Raw genomic sequence first — 23,562 nt, forward strand, 5'->3', positions numbered from 1 at the left:
AGTCATCATCTCAACGACTTTGCCAATAATCATCTGCATCCATTCCCCAGTCCTCATCCCACTCATGTTGGGGGAGGCTGTCTTGATCTCGTCCTTAGTAGCAACGTGGTACAATATGCTGTCACTATTGATATTGTCCCTACTCTTATCTCTGACCTCAATGCCATCCTTGCCACATATTTCATTCCCATAGTACACTCCCAGCACCGCCACGTCAGGAAAATGATAAATATCCCTGCTTTGCTGCAACCAACTTTCAAGGATATGATAACCAACTGATTTGCCAGTCATTTATTCACCAAATCAACTGAACTTTACGCCACCCTAGTTACCATAGTACAGACCTTCTGTGATCACTATGTGCTGCAACTCAACCATACGAAAACCTCTGTCCCAAGGCTGGGGATTGGGTTCGGGATTGCCGTCTATGTGACAGCGAGCTGGCAGTGTGGCGACCAGCGGCTGTGTACCATGCTGACCGCACTGCTGACAACTTACACTCTTATCTCACCACAGCCAGGTCCTCCCGTGACCTAAAACACAGTGTTTGCCAGGAGTATTGGCATGACTTTCTTCAGAATATTAACGCATACACTCCACCATCTAAGTCTTAGGGGCCTATTAACAGGTTTGCTCTGTCACGTTAGTCCCCCTCCCCTGCTATCCACCACAATCCTGAGGAATATGCCAATAACCTAGCTGACAAATGGTCAGCTCAATCTCAGTTGACATTCCTGCTTCCCCACATGAATGCTTGCCTCTTGGCTGCTCGTGGAAACAGGCTAGCACGTATTGCAGAAGCTAGCTCCACTCCCTTTCCTCTCAATGATAACTCCATCATCGGTGGTGAGTTGCACCTTGTGCTATTGCAAGGCACTGCAACTTCCTTGGGTGATGACTGGATTACCAGTGCCACACTGAAACTCATTGCTAGGGTCCCTGGCAATCCCTTTATCTCGCTCTAAACCTGAATCTTTCTGAAGGAAGTCTCCCTGCAGACTGGATCTGTGGCACTATCATTCCCATCCCTAAGCCTAATTCCTCTGATTTCTGTCCAATTTCCCTAAATTCTTGCATCTGCAAAGTCCACGAGAGAATTCCTTCAGCAAGGCTCTGCCATTTTCTTCAGGACCAGCTCTCTCCCCATCTTTTTGGTTTCCTCCCAGGCCAAAGCACACAACATTGCCTTGCAGAATTATTCACACACTTCCTGTCATCCTCCTGTGCAGCCTTCACTGACCTCAAAGCTGCATTCAACGTCACCTACTGTGATGTCATCCTTGACGAACTTGCCCACCTGGGTGTCTCTGGCCACTTGTGCTGCTGGCTGGAAAGCTACCTGTCCCATCATCACTCTCGGGTGTTGTTTTGTGTAGCGGTTAATGATTACAGACTCTTCAATCTTGGCACACCTCAGAGTGGGGTACTAGCCCCTTTCTGTTCAATCTCCTTATGAATAGACTCTGCCTTTTATGTGCTATCCCTGACTCTTCTCTGATTTGAACCTATGCAGATGATAGCTGCATCCATTCCCACTCTCCCTTTACTCTTCAATGTCTCCTAGTTAAGTTTGGTCAGGCTGCACATGCTTGTGAGTATATTACTTTCAACACGGCCAAAAATCAATCTGTTAACAAGATCCCTCACTCATAGGCTTGCTTGCACAACCATAACTCTCCTCAGCTCTCATCCTGGAGCAGTGCAGGAATATACTTACCTTGGAATTCCCCTCTTTTCCCTCTTTATCCTTTCTCAGTTTGTCTCCACTATCTGCACCCGCCTCCACTGTAGGTTTAAACTGATTGCCATGCTCACTTGTGACACATGAGTTTAGTATCACTGTCGTTCGATCATTTTTCCTGTTATATATTCGCTCCCTTGTTGATTATCATGCTATCCCTCTCTCTCTTGTCCTCTCAGCACAGCTCCGACAACTTGAAGTGGTACAAAATCGGGTAGTACGTCTCATTCTCTGCTGTCTCAGGTCTACCAGATTAGTCAACATGCTCCATGAACTCAATCTGTGTCCCATCACTGATCACATTCATATGTATAGTCTGCTTTGCCACACAGTGTCTGACCACGTTTGTCTCCTGCTTCATCCTTTTCCTCCCCAACAAGTTGACATTCTCTCAGATTCCACTCACCTAGATCGGATCCAGCCTACTCACGTGCCAGGCCTGGCATCCTTGCTAAAAAGAATTCGTTCGGCACTCAACTGTCCTCTCCAGCTTTCTGCCAGTGAACCGGCCAGTATCTGTGCTGATCTTGTCACTCCCATCCCTACTGACCCTTTGCCAGCTATCTGGATTCGTACAACTTCTGCTGTGCACTGCACACCTGCCACTGCTTCTGACCGTTTACCAATCCCGTCACAGCTCTCCATCACTGAAACCCTTAACTCCATAGCTCTCACCTATCCTTCCCATCCTATTCCCGTCTACACTGAAGGTTCTATCCTCGCTAACGGCCAGGGGGGAGCTGCTTGCATTCCCTTTACCAACTTTGCTTTCCCATTCTTGTCCACCTCCCACTGCCTTTCTAACTGGGCCAGCAATACTCTCTGTGAACTATCTGCCATACACTCTGCTCTTGATTTTCTTCGCTCTCATCACCTAGCAGGCAGGTCTCAGCATCAGCGATTCCCAAGCTGCCCTTGCCTTACTTCCCAACCTGCCCCCCCAATACACCTCCCCTCTCTTCACCTCTCTTTATTTCAGCCTCCATCAGGCTGATGTTCTTGGTCTCAGGGTTTCTTTTATATGGATCCCAGCCCATGTTGGTCACATCCGCCACGACCAGGTAGATCGCCTGGCCCGAGCTGCTTGTAACCTCCCCCTAGCTGCCATCCGCCTCTCATGTCCACGACAATTGTCAGGAGAAGCCTTCTTGAGGAGTCCAGGGAGGACCTAGACCTGCATACTGATGCTGAACGTCCCACTAGTGTCTCAATCCAGAACTATGATACCAACCGTGGCATGAGACACACATATGGCAAGGACCCCACCCTCACCTGCCGCTGTGATGTGGCCATCGCCCGTATTCACCTGGGGTATCGCTTCCCAGGGGCAATTACCGGACGACTAACCGTCAAAAGTTTATGTAATTTTTGTCACATATTGGTAACTGTCCAATTATTGCCCTCTCCAGACCCCCTGATCTCTTGTTTTCTGCTTTGTATACCTACTTCATCACACATCTTAATGTACTCGAAGATATTCTCTCTCTCTCTCTCTCTCTCTCTCTGTATATATATCTATATATCTATATATATATATATATCTATATATATATATATATATATATATATATATATATATATATGTATGTATATGTCAATATATATATATATATATATATATATATATATATATATATATATATATATATATATATATATATATATATATATATATATATATGTATATATATATATATATATATATATATATATATATATATATATATATATATATATATATATATATATATATATATGTATATATATATACTGTATGTATATATATATATGTATATATATATGTATATATATATATAATATATATATATGTATATATATATATATATATATATATATATATATATATATAGAGAGAGAGAGAGAGAGAGAGAGAGAGAGAGAGAGAGAGAGAGAGAGAGAGAGAGAATCACATTAGATAAGTCAAAAATATATTCATAAATAACATAGTAATGATTCGAACGTTAATTTAATAAATATAACTTCAGTTGAATAAGAAATTTAAACATTGTGCCCCAGTTTTAAATACACAGTTTTTATTAAATATAGTAGTAATAAGGGTAATTTTAATGTAATATCAATATAATGAGGCTAATGTAAATTCCATAAAATTATAAACTAAAGCTACTTCACCCTCTCAAAATTCTCTATCACAATCTTGTAATCAAAATAAATACTAACCAAACCTTGTTAATTCCAATTTACACTTCCGGACAGAAACTCGTTATACAGGGTAATCTGCCACTAGAGGTGAGATTAATCGCACACGTCTAACCCCCCTAACTTCCTCTCCTTACCCTCAACAAGACACTGATTCGTTAGGCTGATGGATCGGAGATATGAAGCTTCTCTCACTCACTTGCCTTGTCATCTGGACAGCCACATATGCACCCACCAACTAATCCACCTACCCACTCAACTCATCCAACACAACCAGCCGACCTCACCCCTGCCACCCACCCAGCCCATCGATCCCTGCTATTCACCCTGCTAACCCACGAATGCCACATACAAAGGTCACCCGACAATGCCACTCAACTCATTTACTCATTCACTTCTCCACCCTGAACCCATCCAGCCACCCAACCCAACTACCCACTTAGATCATCTCGACCACGCAATCGTCTCAGCCACCCTGGAGAGCAAGAGTGCCCACTCATCCTGGCGACTCACTTTGCCCACACATCCCGACAACCTATCTTGCCCTCCGACCCTCCCACCCACCCTCACCACTCACAGATTCCACTCACCCTTCCCAATCACGAATTCCACCCACCCTGATCACCCAACAATGCCATCCATCTCATCCATCCACACAACCCTCCCACCTCTCCCTGAACACTCCCCACCCACATCACCCTGCCCATCCAGTCCACCCACTCCTCCCACTAACCCACCCGCCCATCCACCCTTCTCACCCAACCCCATTCACTCCACCACGTCATTCACCTATTTGAACCCGACTTATCCATCAAATTTATCTTATCGAAACCGAACTTACCGACCCGTCCCCGACCACCCACATATCCAGCCACCTACCCACCCAGCCCACCAAACGATTCCACTCACTAACCCATTTACCCCTACAACCCACCCAAAACCACTCCACAACCAACCCCCAGCAACTGTCTCCCACCCCACCCCGCACTCCACCATTACCACTATCCACCCACCCAGGCGATGCACCGAACTACCACACCCACCAACTCAACCTCATCAACTCCACCCATCCAATCAATTGACTCACTCACTCACACACACACACACACACACACACACACACACACACACACACACACACACACACACACACACACACACACACACAATGGTAACGTTCTCGCTTGCCATCTGGTAGACGGGAGTTCGCGCCTCGCTCAGGTTGCGAAAAGTTTCACTGACGAAGTGGGTGGTTACTGTCCCCCTGAGCAAGGGGACGGGTGTGTGGGTGGGTGAAGGTCACAGCCTTGCCCTTAGATCGGACTATATGAGCTCTCAGCTCCCTTCCGGGAGGGTAAAATGCTGACGATCACGACCATCAAGTGATCCTGACCGACCCGGTGAATTACACACACACACACACACACACACACACACACACACACACACACACACACACACACACACTACCGCTACACCACACACCACCCTCACCCCTACACTGTAACGCCTGATGACCCATTACCAATAAACAAGGCTCCACAGTATTGCACCACACCCATTGGCCACCTATTTAACCCTTAAACAAAGAACCGTTGTGTTACTTCATATCCAACTTTAAATACATACTAGTATCAGATCAGTCAATTATTATTTGAAGACAAACTAATTAGATATTAACTGATATGCAAAACTAGAGAAAAACTAGCAAATTGCTTCAGAACTTCATCATATTATTTGCAAAAATAGAAGTAAAACAAGCACATTCTTTCTTTAAATCGAACCTAACTTTAAGAATCGTACAGTAAAACAAAAGTTCTGGTAACATTATATTTAATTTTCATTTTAAGGTACTACAAAAAGTAGCCATAATTATCTTTAATAATACTGTAGCACAGTATAAAAAGTTCATTAACACCATGGCCATGCCACAGTACTGTTGTCAATGCTCCAGTAGGCAGCATAAGTGTATCAGGTGCTCATGTGCAAGAAACAGGTCTCGGTGTACATACTGTAGGCTGGGACCTTTCTGTATATATGTGTTAGGGAATCACAGCCCAACAGAAGCGGCACTTGATCGCTTCCAACATGGCAGGCGACAGACTGGTGACATGGAAATTGATGGTGTGGTGACTATCAGACAACATGCACTAACCTGGGTGAACGCCACATAAAATGAAATAGTTGGATGATCGTCAAGTAACCTTTTGAACCTCCCACATGCAATTCTACAACTGACATGATCAAGGAAATCACTTGCCTGGTAGCCCATTACAAAAATAACACACCCATTCCCTCATTCTCTCTCTTAAGGTCCTTGCATTGATATCACATCTCTTCCTCAACAAGACCTGCCCAAGAGCCGGCATTGAAGAAAATATTAAGGCCATCCAAAGGCGGGTTGAAATATGGAAAAGAGGTGAAATCGACAACATACTTGAGGAAGCAAGGGCCTTGCAGATGAGAATAATCAACCGAGGCAGAGAAAAACAATACCAACGATGTGGCAGAGATTTTTGGCAGCAAGATGAGACAGGGGAAGGCCTCGATGGCAAAAGATCCGTGTCAGCTGAATCACCAAATGGAGTACTTGACCTGACAGATGAAACAATGCAACAACTCCAAGAAAAACATCCGACAGCACGACAAACAAATGCCCAGTCAAAGTTTGACGGCAATTACACTAAATCCCATCATATATGACAAGGTAACTGGCGATATGGTGTGGCGGAAGGCAATGCACACACAGGGAGGGGCAAGACCGTCAGGTTTGGATGCAAAATCTTGGGCGAGTAATCCTCATTAACATCAAGTTTGGGGAGGCAGCAACAGACCTGTGTAACACCATTGCCTCACTGGCGAGGAAGCTGGCTCCAAGTCAGTGCAGTAACACCGAAGCAATGACGGCTTGCAGACTAATCCCCCTTGATAAGAATCCTGGATGCAGGCCCATCGGGGTGGGTGAAGTCTTAAGACGGATTAAAGGAAAATGCATCATGGAGGTGGTGAAAGATGATGTGAAGCAGGCAGTTGGCAACCTCCAAGTGTGTGCAGGCCAGCAGGTAGGAGGTGAGGCAGCAGTCCACTCCGTCAGGAAAACATATGAGGAAGAGGACTGTCAGGCAATATTATTAGTTGATGCCACAAATGCATTTAATTCCATCAACCGGGAGGCAATGCTGCACAACATCAAGGTTATATGCCCAGCATTTGCCCAATATGTGGAAAACACCTACGAAGAACCAGCAGATCTCTACATTGTGGGTAAGACAGCTGCTCAATATGTCGGTGTAATCCAATCCATAGAAGGAACTACCCAGGGGGACCCTGTCGCCACGGCTATGTATGCCCTGGCTATGACAGTGCATAGAACAGATCAAATACGAGGCCACCAATGTAAAACAGGTAGCCTATGCAGATGATCTCACGGGTGCTGGCAAGATGGAGGATGTGAGGAAATGGTGGGACCTTGTAACATCTCATGGCTCTGAAATAGGTTACTATCCTAATGCAAGCAAGTCCATCTTGATCATGAAACCAGCTTACTATTAAGATGCACAGGAAGCATTTACAAGCACAAACGTGAGAGTGACCAAGGAAGGACAGGGGTATCTGGGTGCTGTGACTGGAACTAAGAAATTCAAAGACAAGTATGTGTGTCATAAGCTAAAGACATGGATAAAAGAAATTCATAACATTATCCAGCCACTCAAAAACAGAACCCGATGCAGCATACAGTGCATTTACCTATGATGTAAAGCACAAGTGGACCTTCGTGATGAGAACCATACCAGACATCGAGTTGGTGCTACAACCACTGAAGGATGCTATCAGGGATTCATCAGTCCCATCTATAACTAATGGCCAAATCCCCACACAAGAAGAGAAGGACCTTCTAGCACTACCATCCAGGATGGGAGGCCTTGGCATTATAAATCCAGCAGTCGTGGCAAGCTACGAAAACAGAATTTCACTCAGGCTCACCGAATCCTTGTCACAGAAGATCTGTGCCCAGGTTGAGACGAGTGAAATCGATCACAAAAGGCAGAAAGACATAAGGACACACATAAGCAAGGAGCATGATGTACGACAAAAAGACCAGCTCCAGCACATAATCGAACATCTAACACCAGATCAGTGCAGAAGAGTAGAAATTGCATAGGAGGTTGGGGCATCGAACTGGCTGACAACCCTGCCTCTCAAGGCAAAAGCCTTCCACTTGAACAAACAAGAATTTATTGGCGCCATAGCCTTGAGATATGGATGGCCAATAGAGAGCCTACCTCAACATTGTGCCTGTGCCAATGCCATTCACACAAATCTTGCAATGGTATGCAAGAAAGGAGGCTTTGTTTGCATCCGACGCGATGAAGTACACGACATCACTGCCAAAATGCTGCAGGAAATATGCCATGATGTCACGACTGAGCCAGCTCTGCTACCCCTGGACTGCGAGCACTTCACGCACAGACAAGCAAACAAATCAAATGATGCAAGAGTGGATGTCAGTGCTCGAGGTTTCTGGACGCGTGGGCAGAGGACGTTCTTTAACATCAGGATATTCGATCCTATGGCAGCATGTCATCGTGAACTGTCTCTCGAAGCTGCACACAAAAGGAATGAACAAGAAAAAAAAAAAACTATCAACAAAAGATCCAACATGTGGAAAAGGTCGATTCATTCCCCTTGTGTTCACAGCATCAGGTGGAATGGGTCCAGGGGCAGTGAGATTCTACTCGAGATTGGTAGAGGTTCTTTCTGAGAAGAAACGTCAACTGCGGAGTTCTGTTATGGCCTGGATGAGATATCGACTATCATTCTCCCTCATGAGGTCTGCACCGCTATGTCTCAGGGGCACAAGATCATCAGCCCTCAGGCCTGTCTCTCTTGTGGCTATGGATTACGAAGCTACAGTGGTCGAGAGTCACATAGACCAGCGACTCCAATAGTTGAATGTCTTTATTTACACTCTAATATCAATAAATGTAAAACAAAATAATAGTAATAGTAGATGGTTGGTAACCACAGACGTTGGCGTGCTTGAGACCAACGGATTGTAATATGAGGGTTAGTGTTAACCTTCATATTACAACTCCAAATGGTGAAATGTTTTAGAAAGGTTGGTTTTGATCTTCACAATATAATTCCCCAATGGATGGAGGTGATGTCTGAAAAAAAAAAAGTATTAGTATTAGTAGTAGCAGTAGTAGTAGTAGTAAAAAAAAAAAAGTATTATTAGTAGTAGTAGTAGCAGCAGCAGCGGTAGTAGTAGTAGTAGTAGTAGTAGTAGTAGTAGTAGTAGCAGTAGTACTAGTAGTAGTAGTAGTCGTAGTAGTACTGGTATTAGTATTAGTAGTAGTTGTGGTAGTAGTAGCAGTAGTGATAGTAGTCTTAGTAGAAGTAATAGTAATAGTAGTAGTAATACTAGATGGTTGGTAACCACAGCCGTTGGCGTGCCTGGGGCCAACGGATTGTAATATGAGTGTTAGTGTTAACCTTCACATTACAACTCCAAATGGTGAACTGTATTAGCAAGGTTGGTTTTGATCTTCACAGTATAATTCACCAATGGATGGAGGTGATGTTTCGAAAAAAAAAAAAAAAAAGTAGTAGTAGGAGTAGTAGTGGTAGTAGTAACACCTGAAGACCCATTACCAATATACAAGGCTCCACAGTATTCCATCACACCCATTGGCCACCTATTTAATCCTTAAGCAAAGATGCGTTGTTTTACTTCATATCAAACTTTAAATACATAACATTATCAGTTCAGCCATTTATTATTACAAGACAGACCAATAAGATATTAACTGATATGCAAAACTAGTAAAAAACGAGCAAATTGCTTCAGAACTTCATCATATTATTTGCAGAAACTGAAGTAAAACTAGCACATTCTTCATTTATGTCAAACCTAAATTTAAGAATCGTATAGTATAACAGTAGTTCTAGTAACATTATATATAATTTTCATTTAAAAGGACTACAAAAAGTAGCCATGATTATTACTATTAATACTGTACCACAGTATGAAAACTTTATTAACACCATATCCAATGTTGTCCATGCCACAGTATTGTTGTCAGTGCTCCAGAGGGCAGCATAAGTGTATCAGATGCTCATGTGGAAGAAACAGGTCACCGTGCACATACTGTAGGCTGGAACCTTTTTGTATGTATGTGTTAGGGAATTACAGCCCACCAGAAGCGGCACTTGACCGCTTCCAACATGGCAGGCGACAGATTGCTGACATGGAAATTGATGGGGCGGTCACCGACAATATGCATGATCACACAGACATGCGTGGTGGTGAAAGACGCCGTGGTGAAGCGAGGGTTAGGGATGGACTCCAAGATGCGAGAGATATGGAAGCGCTGAGTGGGTTAAATCACCATGGGGAAGTGAATAGTAGTGAAGTTGGGGGTGAGGAACATCAGGAAGTTTATAATAGAAATGAAACTCAGGATGAAGACCACCATAGAGGAGTGCATGAAAGAGGGAATCATCCAGGTATTATGCGTCCCCAGAACGGTAGTGACACAAACAACGAGGAAGCAGAACAGCCTCACAGTTCTGTGCGAGAAGGTCATCCCACATACTAGATGGGGAAATCCCGTGAAAATGCAGTAACCTGGGTGAACACCACATATAATGAAAAAGTTGGATGATCATCAAGTAACCTTTTTGAACCTTCCAAATGCAATGCTACAACTAACATGATCAAGGAAATCACTCGCCTGAGAGCCAATTACAACAATAACTCACCCATTGCCTCATTCTTTATGAAGGTCCTTGCACTGATACCACATCTCTTCCTCAACAAGACCCGCCCAAGAAAATATTAAGACCATCCAAAGGCGAGTTGAAACATGGAAAAGAGGTGAAGTCAACAACCTACTTGAGGAAGGAAGGGCCTTGCAGATGAGAATAATCAACCGAGGCAGAACAAATCAGAATACCAACGATGTGGCAAGGATTTTTGGCAGCAAGATGAAACAAGGGAAGGTCTCAATGGCAAAAAGATCCCTGTCAGCTGAATCACCAAACGGAGTACTTGACCTGACAGATGAAACAATGCAACAACTAAAAGAAAAACACCCGACTGCACGACAAGCAAGTGCCCAGTCAAAGCTTGACAGCAACTACACTCCTTCCAGTCCCATCATATATGACAGGATAACTGGAGATTTGGTGTGGCAGAAGTCAATGAACACACAGGAAGGGGCAGGACCGTCAGGCCTGGATGCAAAATCTTGGCGAGTAATCGTCAGTAACATCAAGTTTCGGGAGGCAGCAACAGACCTGTGTAATACAATTGCCTCACTAGCGAGGAAGCTGGCTTCAAGTCAGTGCAGTAACACCGAAGCAATGACGGCTTGCAGACTAATCCCCCTTGATAAGAATCCCATTGGGGTGGGTGAAGTCTTAAGACGGATTAAAGGAAAATGCATCATGGAGGTGGTGAAAGATGATGTGAAGCAGGGAGTTGGCAACCTCCAAGTGTGTGCAGGCCAGCAGGCAGGGGGTGAGGCAGCAGTTCACTCCATGAGGAAAATATATGAGGAAGAGGACTGTCAGGCAATATTATTAGTTGATGCCTCAAATGCATTTATTTCCATCAACCGGGAGGCAATGCTGCACAACATCAAGGTTAAATACCCAGCATCTGCCCAATATATGGAAAACACCTATAAAGAACCAGCAGATCTCTACACTGTGGGTAAGACAGCGGCTCACGATGTCTGTGCAATCCAGACCACAGAACGAACTACCCAGGGGGACCCCGTCACCATGGGTATGTACGCCCTGGCGATGACAGTGCTGCAACAACAGATCAAATACGAGGGCACCAATGTAAAACAGGTAGCCTATGCAGATGATCTCACGGGTGCTGGTTAGGATGAGGATGTGAGGAAATGGTGGGACTTTGTAACATCTAATGGCCCTGAAATTGGTTACTACCCTAATGCAAGTGAGTCCGTCTTGATCGCAAAACCAGCTTATTCTCAAGATGCACAGGAAGTATTTAGAGGCACAAACGTGACAGTGACCAAGGAAGGTCAGAGGCATCTAGGTGCTGTGATTGGAACTAAGGAATTCAAAGATAAATATGTCAGTGATAAGATAAAGACATGGGTAGAAGAAATTCATACACTAGCCAGCCACGCAAAAACAGAACCCCATGCAACATACAGCACATTGTGTAAAGCACAAGTGGACCTTCGTGATGAGGACAATACCAGACATCGAGTTGCTGCTACAACCACTGGAGGATGCTATCAGGGATTCTTTCCTCCCATCTCTAACTAATGGCTAAATCCCCACACCAGATGAGAGGGACCTTCTAGCAAAACCACGAAGGATGGGAGGCCTTGGCATTATAAATCCAGCAGCCGTGGCATGCTACGAACACAGAAATTCACTCAGACTCACCGAATCCTTGTCACAGAAGATTTATGCCCAGGTTGAGACGAGTGAAATCGACCACCAAAGGTAGAAACACATAAAGACAGAGATAAGCAAGAAGCGTGAAGGAAGACAAAAGGACCAGCTGCAGCACATAATCGAACATCTAACACCAGACCAGTGCAGAAGAGTTGAAATTGGACAGGACGTTGGGCCATCGAACTGGCTGACAATCCTGCCTCTCAAGGCAAAAGGCTTCCACTTCAACAAAGGAGAATTTATTGACGCTATAGCCTTGAGATATGGGTGGCCAATAGAGAACCTGCCTCAACACTGTGCCTGTGGCACTGTCTTTGATGCAAACCATGCAATGGTATGCATGAAGGGAGGGCTTGTTTGCATCCAGCACAATGAAGTACACAACCTCACTGCCAAAATGCTGCAGGAAATATGCCATGATGTCATGATTGAGCCACCCCTGATACCACTGGACGGCGAGCACTTCACCCACAGAACAGCAAACACATCAAATGATGCAAGAGGTTTCTGGACACGTGGGAAGAGTGCATTCTTCGACATCGGCATATTTGATCCTATGGCAGCGTGTCATTGCGAACTGTCTCTCGAAGCTGCACACAAAAGGAATGAACAAGAAAAAAACAGAATTTATCAAGAAAGGATCCAACATGTTGACCACGGCCGATTCACTCCCCTTGTCTTCACAACATCAGGTGGGATGGGTCCCGAGTCGGTGATATTCTACTCGAGACTGGCAGAGGTTCTTTCTGAGAAGAAACGTCAACCGCGGAGTTCTGTTCTGGCCTAGATGAGATGTCGACTGTCATTCTCCCTCGTGAGATCTGCTCTGCTATGTCTCAGGGACACAAGATCATCAGCACTCAGGCCTGTCTCTCTGGTGGGTATGGATTACGAAACTACTGTACAGTGGTCGAAAGTCGCATAGACCGGCGACTCCAATAGTTTAATGTCTTTATTTTCGTTGTACTATCAATAAATATAAAATAAAATAATAATAGTAATAGTAGATGGTTGGTAACCACAGCCGTTGGCGTGCTTGGGGCCAACGGATTGTAATACAAGGGTTAGTGTTAACCTTCACATTACAACTCCAAATGGTGAAATGTATTAGGAAGGTTGGTTTTCATCTTCACAATATAATTCCCCAATGGATGGACGTGATGTCTGAAAAAAAAAAGTAGTAGTAGTAGTAGTAGTAGTAGCAGCGGTAGTAGTAGTAGTAGCAGCAGCAGCAGCAGTGGTAGTATTAGTATTTGCATTAGTAGTAGTAGTGGTAGTAGTGGTAGTGGTAGTAGTGGTAGTGTTGTGGTTGTGGTTGTGGTTGTGGTAGTTGTAGTGGTAGTAGTAGTAGTGGTAGTAGTAGTGGTAGTAGTAGTAGTAGTAGCAGCAGTAGTAGTCATAGTAGTAGTCATAGTAGTAATAGTAGTAGTTGTGGTAGTAGAAGCAGTAGTAATAGTAGTCGTAGTAGTAATACTAGTAGTAGTAGTCGTAGTAGTAATACTAGTAGTAGTAGTCGTAGTAGTAATACTAGTAGTAGTAGTCGTATTAGCAGTAGTAGTAGTAGTAGTAGTAGTAGTAGTGGTAGTAGTAACACCTGAAAACCCATTACCAATAAACAAGGCTCCACATTATTCCATCACACCCATTGGCCACCTATTTAATCCTTAAGCAAAGAAGCGTTGTTTTACTTCATATCAAACTTTAAATACATAACATTATCAGTTCAGCCATTTATTATTACAAGACAGACCGATAAGATATTAACTGATATGCAAAACTAGTAAAAAACGAGCAAATTGCTTCAGAACTTCATCATATTATTTGCAAAAACTGAAGTAAAACTAGCACATTCTTCATTTATGTCAAACCTAAATTTAAGAATCGTATAGTATAACAGTAGTTCTAGCAACATTATATATAATTTTCATTTAAAAGGACTACAAAAAGTAGCCATGATTATTATTATTAATACTATACCACAGTATGAAAACTTTATTAACACCATATCCAATGTTGTCCATGCCACAGTATTGTTGTCAGTGCTCCAGAGGGCAGCATAAGTGTATCAGATGCTCTTGTGCAAGAAACAGGTCACCGTGCACATACTGTATGCTGGGACCTTTTTGTATGTATGTCTTAGGGAATCACAGCCCACCAGAAGCGGCACTTGACCGCTTCCAACATGGCAGGCGACAGATTGCTGACATGGAAATTGATGGAGCGGTCACCGACAATATGCATGATCACACAGACATGCGTGGTGGTGAAAGACGCCGTGGTGAAGCGAGGGTTAGGGATGGACTCCAAGATGCGAGAGATATGAAAACGCTGAGTGGGTTAATCACCATGGGGAAGTGAATAGTAGTGAAGTTGGGGGTGAGGAACATCAGGAAGTTTATAATAGAAATGAAACTCAGGATGAAGACCAATACAGATCAGTGCATGAAAGAGGGAATCATCCAGGTATTATGCGTCCCCAGAACGGTAGTGACACAAACAACGAGGAAGCAGAACAGCCTCATAGTTCTGTGCGAGAAGGTCATCCCACATACTAGATGGGAAAATCCCGAGAAAATGCAGTAACCTGGGTGAACACCACATATAATGAAACGGATGATCATCAAGTAACCTTTTTGAACCTTCCAAATGCAATGCTACAACTAACATGATCAAGGAAATCACTCGCCTGAGAGCCAATTACAACAATAACTCACCCATTGCCTCATTCTCTATGAAGGTCCTTGCACTGATACCACATCTCTTCCTCAACAAGACCCGCCCAAGAAAATATTAAGACCATCCAAAGGCGAGTTGAAACATGGAAAAGAGGTGAAATCAACAACCTACTTGAGGAAGGAAGGGCCTTGCAGATGAGAATAATCAACCGAGGCAGAACAAATCAGAATACCAACGATGTGGCAAGGATTTTTGGCAGCAAGATGAAACAAGGGAAGGTCTCAATGGCAAAAAGATCCCTGTCAGCTGAATCACCAAACAGAGTACTTGACCTGACAGATGAAACAATGCAAGAACTAAAAGAAAAACACCCGACTGCACGACAAGCAAGTGCCCAGTCAAAGCTTGACAGCAACTACACTCCTTCCAGTCCCATCATATATGACAGGATAACTGGAGATTTGGTGTGGCAGAAGGCAATGAACACACAGGGAGGGGCAGGACCGTCAGGCCTGGATGCAAAATCTTGGCGAGTAATCGTCAGCAACATGAAATTTCGGGAGGCAGCAACAGACCTGTGTATTACAATTGCCTCACTAGCGAGGAAGCTGGCTTCAAGTCAGTGCAGTAACACCGAAGCAATGACGGCTTGCAGACTAATCCCTCTTGATAAGAATCCTGGATGCAGGCCCATTGGGGTGGGTGAAGTCTTAAGACGTATTAAAGGAAAATGCATCATAGAGGTGGTGAAAGATGATGTGAAGCAGGCAGTTGGCAACCTCCAAGTGTGTGCAGGCCAGCAGGCAGGAGGTGAGGCAGCAGTTCACTCCATGAGGAAAATATATGAGGAAGAGGACTCTCAGACAATATTATTAGTTGATACCTCAAGTGCATTTATTTCCATCAACCGGGAGGCAATGCTGCACAACATCAAGGTTAAATGCCCAGCATCTGCCCAATATGTGGAAAACACCTATAAAGAACCAGCAGACCTCTACACTGTGGGTAAGACAGCGGCTCATGATGTCTGTGTAATCCAGACCACAGAACGAACTACCCGGGGGGACCCCGTCACCATGGGTATGTACGCCCTGGCGATGACAGTGCTGCAACAACAGATCAAATACGAGGGCACCAATGTAAAACAGGTAGCCTATGCAGATGATCTCACGGGTGCTGGCAAGGATGAGGATGTGAGGAAATGGTGGGACTTTGTAACATCTCATGGCCCTGAAATTGGTTACAACCCTAATGCAAGTGAGTCCGTCTTGATCGCAAAACCAGCTTATTCTCAAGATGCACAGGAAGTATTTAGAGGCACAAACTTGACAGTGACCAAGGAAGGTCAGAGGCATCTAGGTGCTGTGATTGGAACTAAGGAATTCAAAGATAAATATGTCAGTGATAAGATAAAGACATGGGTAGAAGAAATTCATACACTAGCCAGCCACGCAAAAACAGAACCCCATGCAGCATACAGCACATTTACCTATTGTGTAGAGCACAAGTGGACCATCGTGATGAGGACAATACCAGACATCGAGTTGCTGCTACAACCACTGGAGGATGCTATCAGGGATTCTTTCCTCCCATCTCTAACTAATGGCTAAATCCCCACACCAGATGAGAGGGACCTTCTAGCAAAACCACGAAGGATGGGAGGCCTTGGCATTATAAATCCAGCAGCCGTGGCATGCTACGAACACAGAAATTCACTCAGACTCACCGAATCCTTGTCACAGAAGATTTATGCCCAGGTTGAGACGAGTGAAATCGACCACCAAAGGTAGAAACACATAAAGACAGAGATAAGCAAGAAGCGTGAAGCAAGACAAAAGGACCAGCTGCAGCACATAATCGAACATCTAACACCAGACCAGTGCAGAAGAGTTGAAATTGGACAGGACGTTGGGCCATCGAACTGGCTGACAATCCTGCCTCTCAAGGCAAAAGGCTTCCACTTCAACAAACGAGAATTTATTGACGCTATAGCCTTGAGATATGGGTGGCCAATAGAGAACCTGCCTCAACACTGTGCCTGTGGGACTGTCTTTGATGCAAACCATGCCATGGTATGCATGAAGGGAGGGCTTGTTTGCATCCAGCACAATGAAGTACACAACCTCACTGCCAAAATGCTGCAGGAAATATGCCATGATGTCATGATTGAGCCACCCCTGATACCACTGGACGGCGAGCACTTCACCCACAGAACAGCAAACACATCAAATGATGGAAGAGTGGATGTCAGTGCTCGAGGTTTCTGGACACGTGGGAAGAGTGCATTCTTCGACATCGGCATATTTGATCCTATGGCAGCGTGTCATTGCGAACTGTCTCTCGAAGCTGCACACAAAAGGATTGAACAAGAAAAAAACAGAATTTATCAAGAAAGGATCCAACATGTTTACCACGGCCGATTCACTCCCCTTGTCTTCACAACATCAGGTGGGATGGGTCCCGAGTCGGTGATATTCTACTCGAGAGTGGCAGAGGTTCTTTCTGAGAAGAAACGTCAGCCGCAGAGTTCTGTTCTGGCCTGGATGAGATGTTGACTGTCATTCTCCCTCGTGAGATCTGCTCTGCTATGTCTCAGGGACACAAGATCATCGGCACTCAGGCCTGTCTCTCTGGTGGGTATGGATTACGAAACTACTGTACAGTGGTCGAAAGTCGCATAGACCGGCGACTCCAATAGTTTAATGTCTTTATTTTCGTTGTACTATCAATAAATATAAAATAAAATAATAATAGTAATAGTAGATGGTTGGTAACCACAGCCGTTGGCGTGCTTGGGCCCAACGGATTGTAATACAAGGGTTAGTGTTAACCTTCACATTACAACTCCAAATGGTGAAATGTATTAGGAAGGTTGGTTTTCATCTTCACAATATAATTCCCCAATGGATGGAGGTGATGTCTGAAAAAAAAAGTAGTAGTAGTAGTAGTAGCAGCGGTAGTAGTAGTAGTAGCAGCAGCAGCAGCAGTGGTAGTATTAGTATTTGCATTAGTAGTAGTAGTAGTGGTAGTAGTGGTAGTGGTTGTGGTTGTGGTTGTGGTAGTAGTAGTAGTAGTGGTAGCAGTAATGGTAGTAGTAGTGGTAGTAGTAGTAGTAGCAGCAGTAGTAGTTGTAGTAGTAGTAGTCATAGTAGTAATAGTAGTAGTACTAGTAGTAGTTGTGGTGGTAGTAGTAGCAGTAGTAATAGTAGGAGTAGTAGTAATACTAGTAGTAGTAGTCGTAGTAGTAATACTAGTAGTAGTAGTCGTAGTAGTAGTATTAGTATTAGTAGTAGTAGTAGTGGTAGTAGTAACACCTGAAGACCCATTACCAATAAACAAGGCTCCACATTATTCCATCACACCCATTGGCCACCTATTTAATCCTTAAGCAAAGAAGCGTTGTTTTACTTCATATCAAACTTTAAATACATAACATTATCAGTTCAGCCATTTATTATTACAAGACAGACAAATAAGATATTAACTGATATGCAAAACTATTAAAAAACGAGCAAATTGCTTCAGAACTTCATCATATTATTTGCAGAAACTGAATTAAAACTAGCACATTCTTCATTTATGTCAAACCTAAATTTAAGAATCGTATAGTATAACAGTAGTTCTAGCAAAAATATATATAATTTTCATTTAAAAGGACTACAAAAAGTAGCCATGAATATTATTATTAATACTATACCACAGTATGAAAACTTTATTAACACCATGTCCAATGTTGTCCATGCCACAGTATTGTTGTCAGTGCTCTCGAGGGCAGCATAAGTGTATCAGAAGCTCATGTGGAAGAAACAGGTCACCTTGCACATACTGTAGGCTGGGACCTTTTTGTATGTATGTGTTAGGGAATCACAGCCCATGCGGCACTTGACCGCTTCCAACATGGCAGGCGACAGATTGCTGACATGGAAATTGATGGGGCGGTCACCGACAATATGCATGATCACACAGACATGCGTGGTGGTGAAAGACGCCGTGGTGAAGCGAGGGTTAGGGATGGACGCCAAGATGCGAGAGATATGGAAGAGTTGGGTGGGTTAAATCGCCATGGGGAAGTGAATAGTAGTGAAGTTGGGGGTGAGGAACATCAGGAAGTTTATGATAGAAAGGAAACTCAGGATGAAGACCACCATAGAGGAGTGCATGAAAGAGGGAATCATCAAGGTATTATACGTCCCCAGAACGGTAGTGACACAAACAACGAGGAAGCAGAACAGCCTCACAAGTCTGTGCGAGAAGGTCATTCCACATACTAGATGGGGAAATCCCGAGAAAATGCAGTAACCTGGGTGAACACCACATATAATGAAACAGTTGGATGATCGTCAAGTAACCTTTTTGAACCTTCCAAATACAATGCAACAACTGACATGATCAAGGAAATCACTCGCCTGAGAGCCAATTACAACAATAACTCACCCATTGCCTCATTCTCTATGAAGGTCCTTGTACTGATACCACATCTCTTCCTCAACAAGACCCGCCCAAGAAAATATTAAGGCCATCCAAAGGCGAGTTGAAACATAGAAAAGAGGTGGAATCAACAAACTACTTGAGGAAGGAAGAGCCTTGCAGAGGAGAATAATCAACCGAGACAGAACAAATCAGAATACCAACGATGTGGCAAGGATTTTTGGCAGCAAGATGAAACAAGGGAAGGTCTCAATGGCAAAAAGATCCCTGTCAGCTGAATCACCAAACTTAGTACTTGACCTGACAGATGAAACAATGCAACAACTAAAAGAAAAACACCCGACTGCACGATAAGCAAGTGCCCAGTCAAAGCTTGACAGCAACTACACTCCTTCCAGTCCCATCATATATGACAGGATAACTGGAGATTTGGTGTGGCAGAAGGCAATGAACACACAGGGAGGGGCTGGACCGTCAGGCCTGGATGCAAAATCTTGGAGAGTAATCGTCAGTAACATCAAGTTTCGGGAGGCAGCAACAGACCTGTGTAGTACAATTGCCTCACTGGCGAGGAAGCTGGCTCCAAGTCAGTGCAGTAACACCGAAGCAATGACGGCTTGCAGACTAATCCCCCTTGATAAGAATCCTGGATGCAGGCCCATTGGGGTGGGTGAAGTCTTAAGACGGATTAAAGGAAAATGCATCATGGAGGTGGTGAAAGATGATATGAAGCAGGCAGTTGGCAACCTCCAAGTGTGTGAAGGCCAGCAGGCAGGAGGTGAGGCAGCAGTTTACTCCATGAGCAAAATAAACGAGGAAGAGGACTGTCAGGCAATATGATTAGTTGATGCCTCCAATGGATTTATTTCCATCAACCGGGAGGCAATGCTGCACAACATCAAGGTTAAATGCCCAGCATCTGCCCAATATGTGGAAAACACCTATAAAGAACCAGCAGACCTCTACACTGTGGGTAAGACAACGGCTCACGATGTCTGTGTAATCCAGACCACAGAACGAGCTACCCAGGGGGACCCCGTCACCATGGGTATGTACGTCCTGGCGATGACAGTGCTGCAACAACAGATCAAATACGAGGGCACCAATGTAAAACAGGTAGCCTATGCAGATGATCTCACGGGTGCTGGCAAGGATGAGGATGTGAGGAAATGGTGGGACTTTGTAACATCTCATGGCCCTGAAATTGGTTGCTACCCTAATGCAAGTAAGTCCGTCTTGATCGCAAAACCAGCTTATTCTCAAGATGCACAGGAAGTATTTAGAGGCACAAACGTGACAGTGACCAAGGAAGGTCAGAGGCATCTTGGTGCTGTGATTGGAACTAAGGATTTCAAAGATAAATATGTCAGTGATAAGATAAAGACATGGGTAGAAGAAATTCATACACTAGCCAGCCACGCAAAAACAGAACCCCATGCAGCATACAGCACATATACCTATTGTGTAAAACACAAGTGGACCTTCGTGATGAGGACAATACCAGACATCGAGTTGCTGCTACAACCACTAGAGGATGCTATCAGGGATTCTTTCCTCCCATCTCTAACTAATGGCTAAATCCCCACACCAGATGAGAGGGACCTTCTAGCAAAACCACGAAGGATGGGAGGCCTTGGCATTATAAATCCAGCAGCCGTGGCATGCTACGAACACAGAAATTCACTCAGACTCACCGAATCCTTGTCACAGAAGATTTATGCCCAGGTTGAGACGAGTGAAATCGACCACCAAAGGTAGAAACACATAAAGAAAGAGATAAGCAAGAAGCGTGAAGCAAGACAAAAGGACCAGCTGCAGCACATAATCGAACATCTAACACCAGACCAGTGCAGAAGAGTTGAAATTGGACAGGACGTTGGGCCATCGAACTGGCTGACAATCCTGCCTCTCAAGGCAAAAGGCTTCCACTTCAACAAACGAGAATTTATTGACGCTATAGCCTTGAGATATGGGTGGCCAATAGAGAACCTGCCTCAACACTGTGCCTGTGGGACTGTCTTTGATGCAAACCATGCAATGGTATGCATGAAGGGAGGGCTTGTTTGCATCCAGCACAATGAAGTACACAACCTCACTGCCAAAATGCTGCAGGAAATATGCCATGATGTCATGATTGAGCCACCCCTTATACCACTGGACGGCGAGCACTTCACCCACAGAACAGCAAACACATCAAATGATGCAAGAGTGGATGTCAGTGCTCGAGGTTTCTGGACACGTGGGAAGAGTGCATTCTTCGACATCGGCATATTTGATCCTATGGCAGCGTGTCATTGCGAACTGTCTCTCGAAGCTGCACACAAAAGGAATGAACAAGAAAAAAACAGAATTTATCAAGAAAGGATCCAACATGTTGACCACGGCCGATTCACTACCCTTGTCTTCACAACATCAGGTGGGATGGGTCCCGAGTCGGTGATATTCTACTCGAGACTGGCAGAGGTTCTTTCTGAGAAGAAACGTCAACCGCAGAGTTCTGTTCTGGCCTGGATGAGATGTCGACTGTCATTTTCCCTCGTGAGATCTGCTCTGCTATGTCTCAGGGACACAAGATCATCGGCACTCAGGCCTGTCTCTCTGGTGGGTATGGATTACGAAATTACTGTACAGTGGTCGAAAGTCGCATAGACCGGCGACTCCAATAGTTTAATGTCTTTATTTTCGTTGTACAATCAATAAATAAAAAATAAAATAATAATAGTAATAGTAGATGGTTGGTAACCACAGCCGTTGGCGTGCTTGGGGCCAACGGATTGTAATACAAGGGTTAGTGTTAACCTTCACATTACAACTCCAAATGGTGAAATGTATTAGGAAGGTTGGTTTTCATCTTCACAATATAATTCCCCAATGGACGGAGGTGATGTCTGAAAAAAAAAGTAGTAGTGGTAGTAGTAGTAGTAGCAGCGGTTGTAGTAGTAGTAGCAGCAGCAGCAGCAGTGGTAGTAGTAGTAGTAGTAGTAGTAGTGGTAGTAGTAGTAGTAGTAGTAGTAGTGGTAGTAGTAGTAGTAGTAGTGGTGGTAGTAGTAGTAGTAGTAGTAGTAGTAGTAGTAGTGTTAGTAGTAGTAGAAGTAGTTGTAGTAGTAGTAGTAGTAGTGGTAGTAGTAGTAGTAGCAGCAGTAGTAGTATAGTAGTAATAGTAGTAGTACTAGTAGTAGTTGTGGTTGTAGTAGCAGTAGTAATAGTAGGAGTAGTAGTAATACTAGTAGTAGTAGTAGTAGTAGTAGTAGTAGTGGTAGTAGTAACACCTGAAGACCCATTACCAATAAACAAGGCTCCACATTATTCCATCACACCCATTGGCCACCTATTTAATCCTTAAGCACAGAAGCGTTGTTTTACTTCATATCAAACTTTAAATACATAACATTATCAGTTCAGCCATTTATTATTACAAGACAGACCAATAAGATATTAACTGATATGAAAAACTAGTAAAAAACGAGCAAAATTGCTTCAGAACTTCATCATATTATTTGCAGAAACTGAATTAAAACTAGCACATTCTTCATTTATGTCAAACCTAAATTTAAGAATCGTATAGTATAACAGTACTTCTAGTAACATTATATATAATTTTCATTTAAAAGGACTACAAAAAGTAGCCATGATTATTACTATTAATACTGTACCACAGTATGAAAACTTTATTAACACCATATCCAATGTTGTCCATGCCACAGTATTGTTGTCAGTGCTCCAGAGGGCAGCATAAGTGTATCAGATGCTCTTGTGCAAGAAACAGGTCACCGTGCACATACTGTAGGCTGGGACCTTTTTGTATGTATGTGTTAGGGAATCACAGCCCACCAGAAGCGGCACTTGACCGCTTCCAACATGGCAGGCGACAGATTGCTGACATGGAAATTGATGGGGCGGTCACCGACAATATGAATGATCACACAGACATGCGTGGTGGTGAAAGACGCCGTGGTGAAGCGAGGGTTAGGGATGGACTCCAAGATGCGAGAGATATGAAAACGCTGAGTGGGTTAAATCACCATGGGGAAGTGAATAGTAGTGAAGTTGGGGGTGAGGAACATCAGGAAGTTTATAATAGAAATGAAACTCAG

The 23,562-nt window shown here is 43.9% G+C and overlaps 3 pseudogenes; all 3 read left to right on the plus strand.

Annotated features, from left to right (window-relative positions):
* The first annotated feature begins 2,858 nt into the window (after positions 1 to 2,858).
* On the plus strand, positions 2,859 to 13,289 carry LOC145397980 (uncharacterized; annotated as a pseudogene).
* A 1,280-nt stretch (positions 13,290 to 14,569) lies between these two features.
* Positions 14,570 to 17,721, plus strand: LOC145397981 (uncharacterized; annotated as a pseudogene).
* Positions 17,722 to 18,763: 1,042 nt separating this feature from the next.
* On the plus strand, positions 18,764 to 22,117 carry LOC145397982 (uncharacterized; annotated as a pseudogene).
* Positions 22,118 to 23,562: the final 1,445 nt, after the last annotated feature.

The sequence above is a fragment of the Coenobita brevimanus genome, chromosome 44 (genome assembly GCF_032717465.1).
Source record: "Coenobita brevimanus isolate Jiangsu-jjx chromosome 44, ASM3271746v2, whole genome shotgun sequence".
NCBI classification, from domain to species: Eukaryota; Metazoa; Arthropoda; class Malacostraca; order Decapoda; family Coenobitidae; genus Coenobita; species Coenobita brevimanus.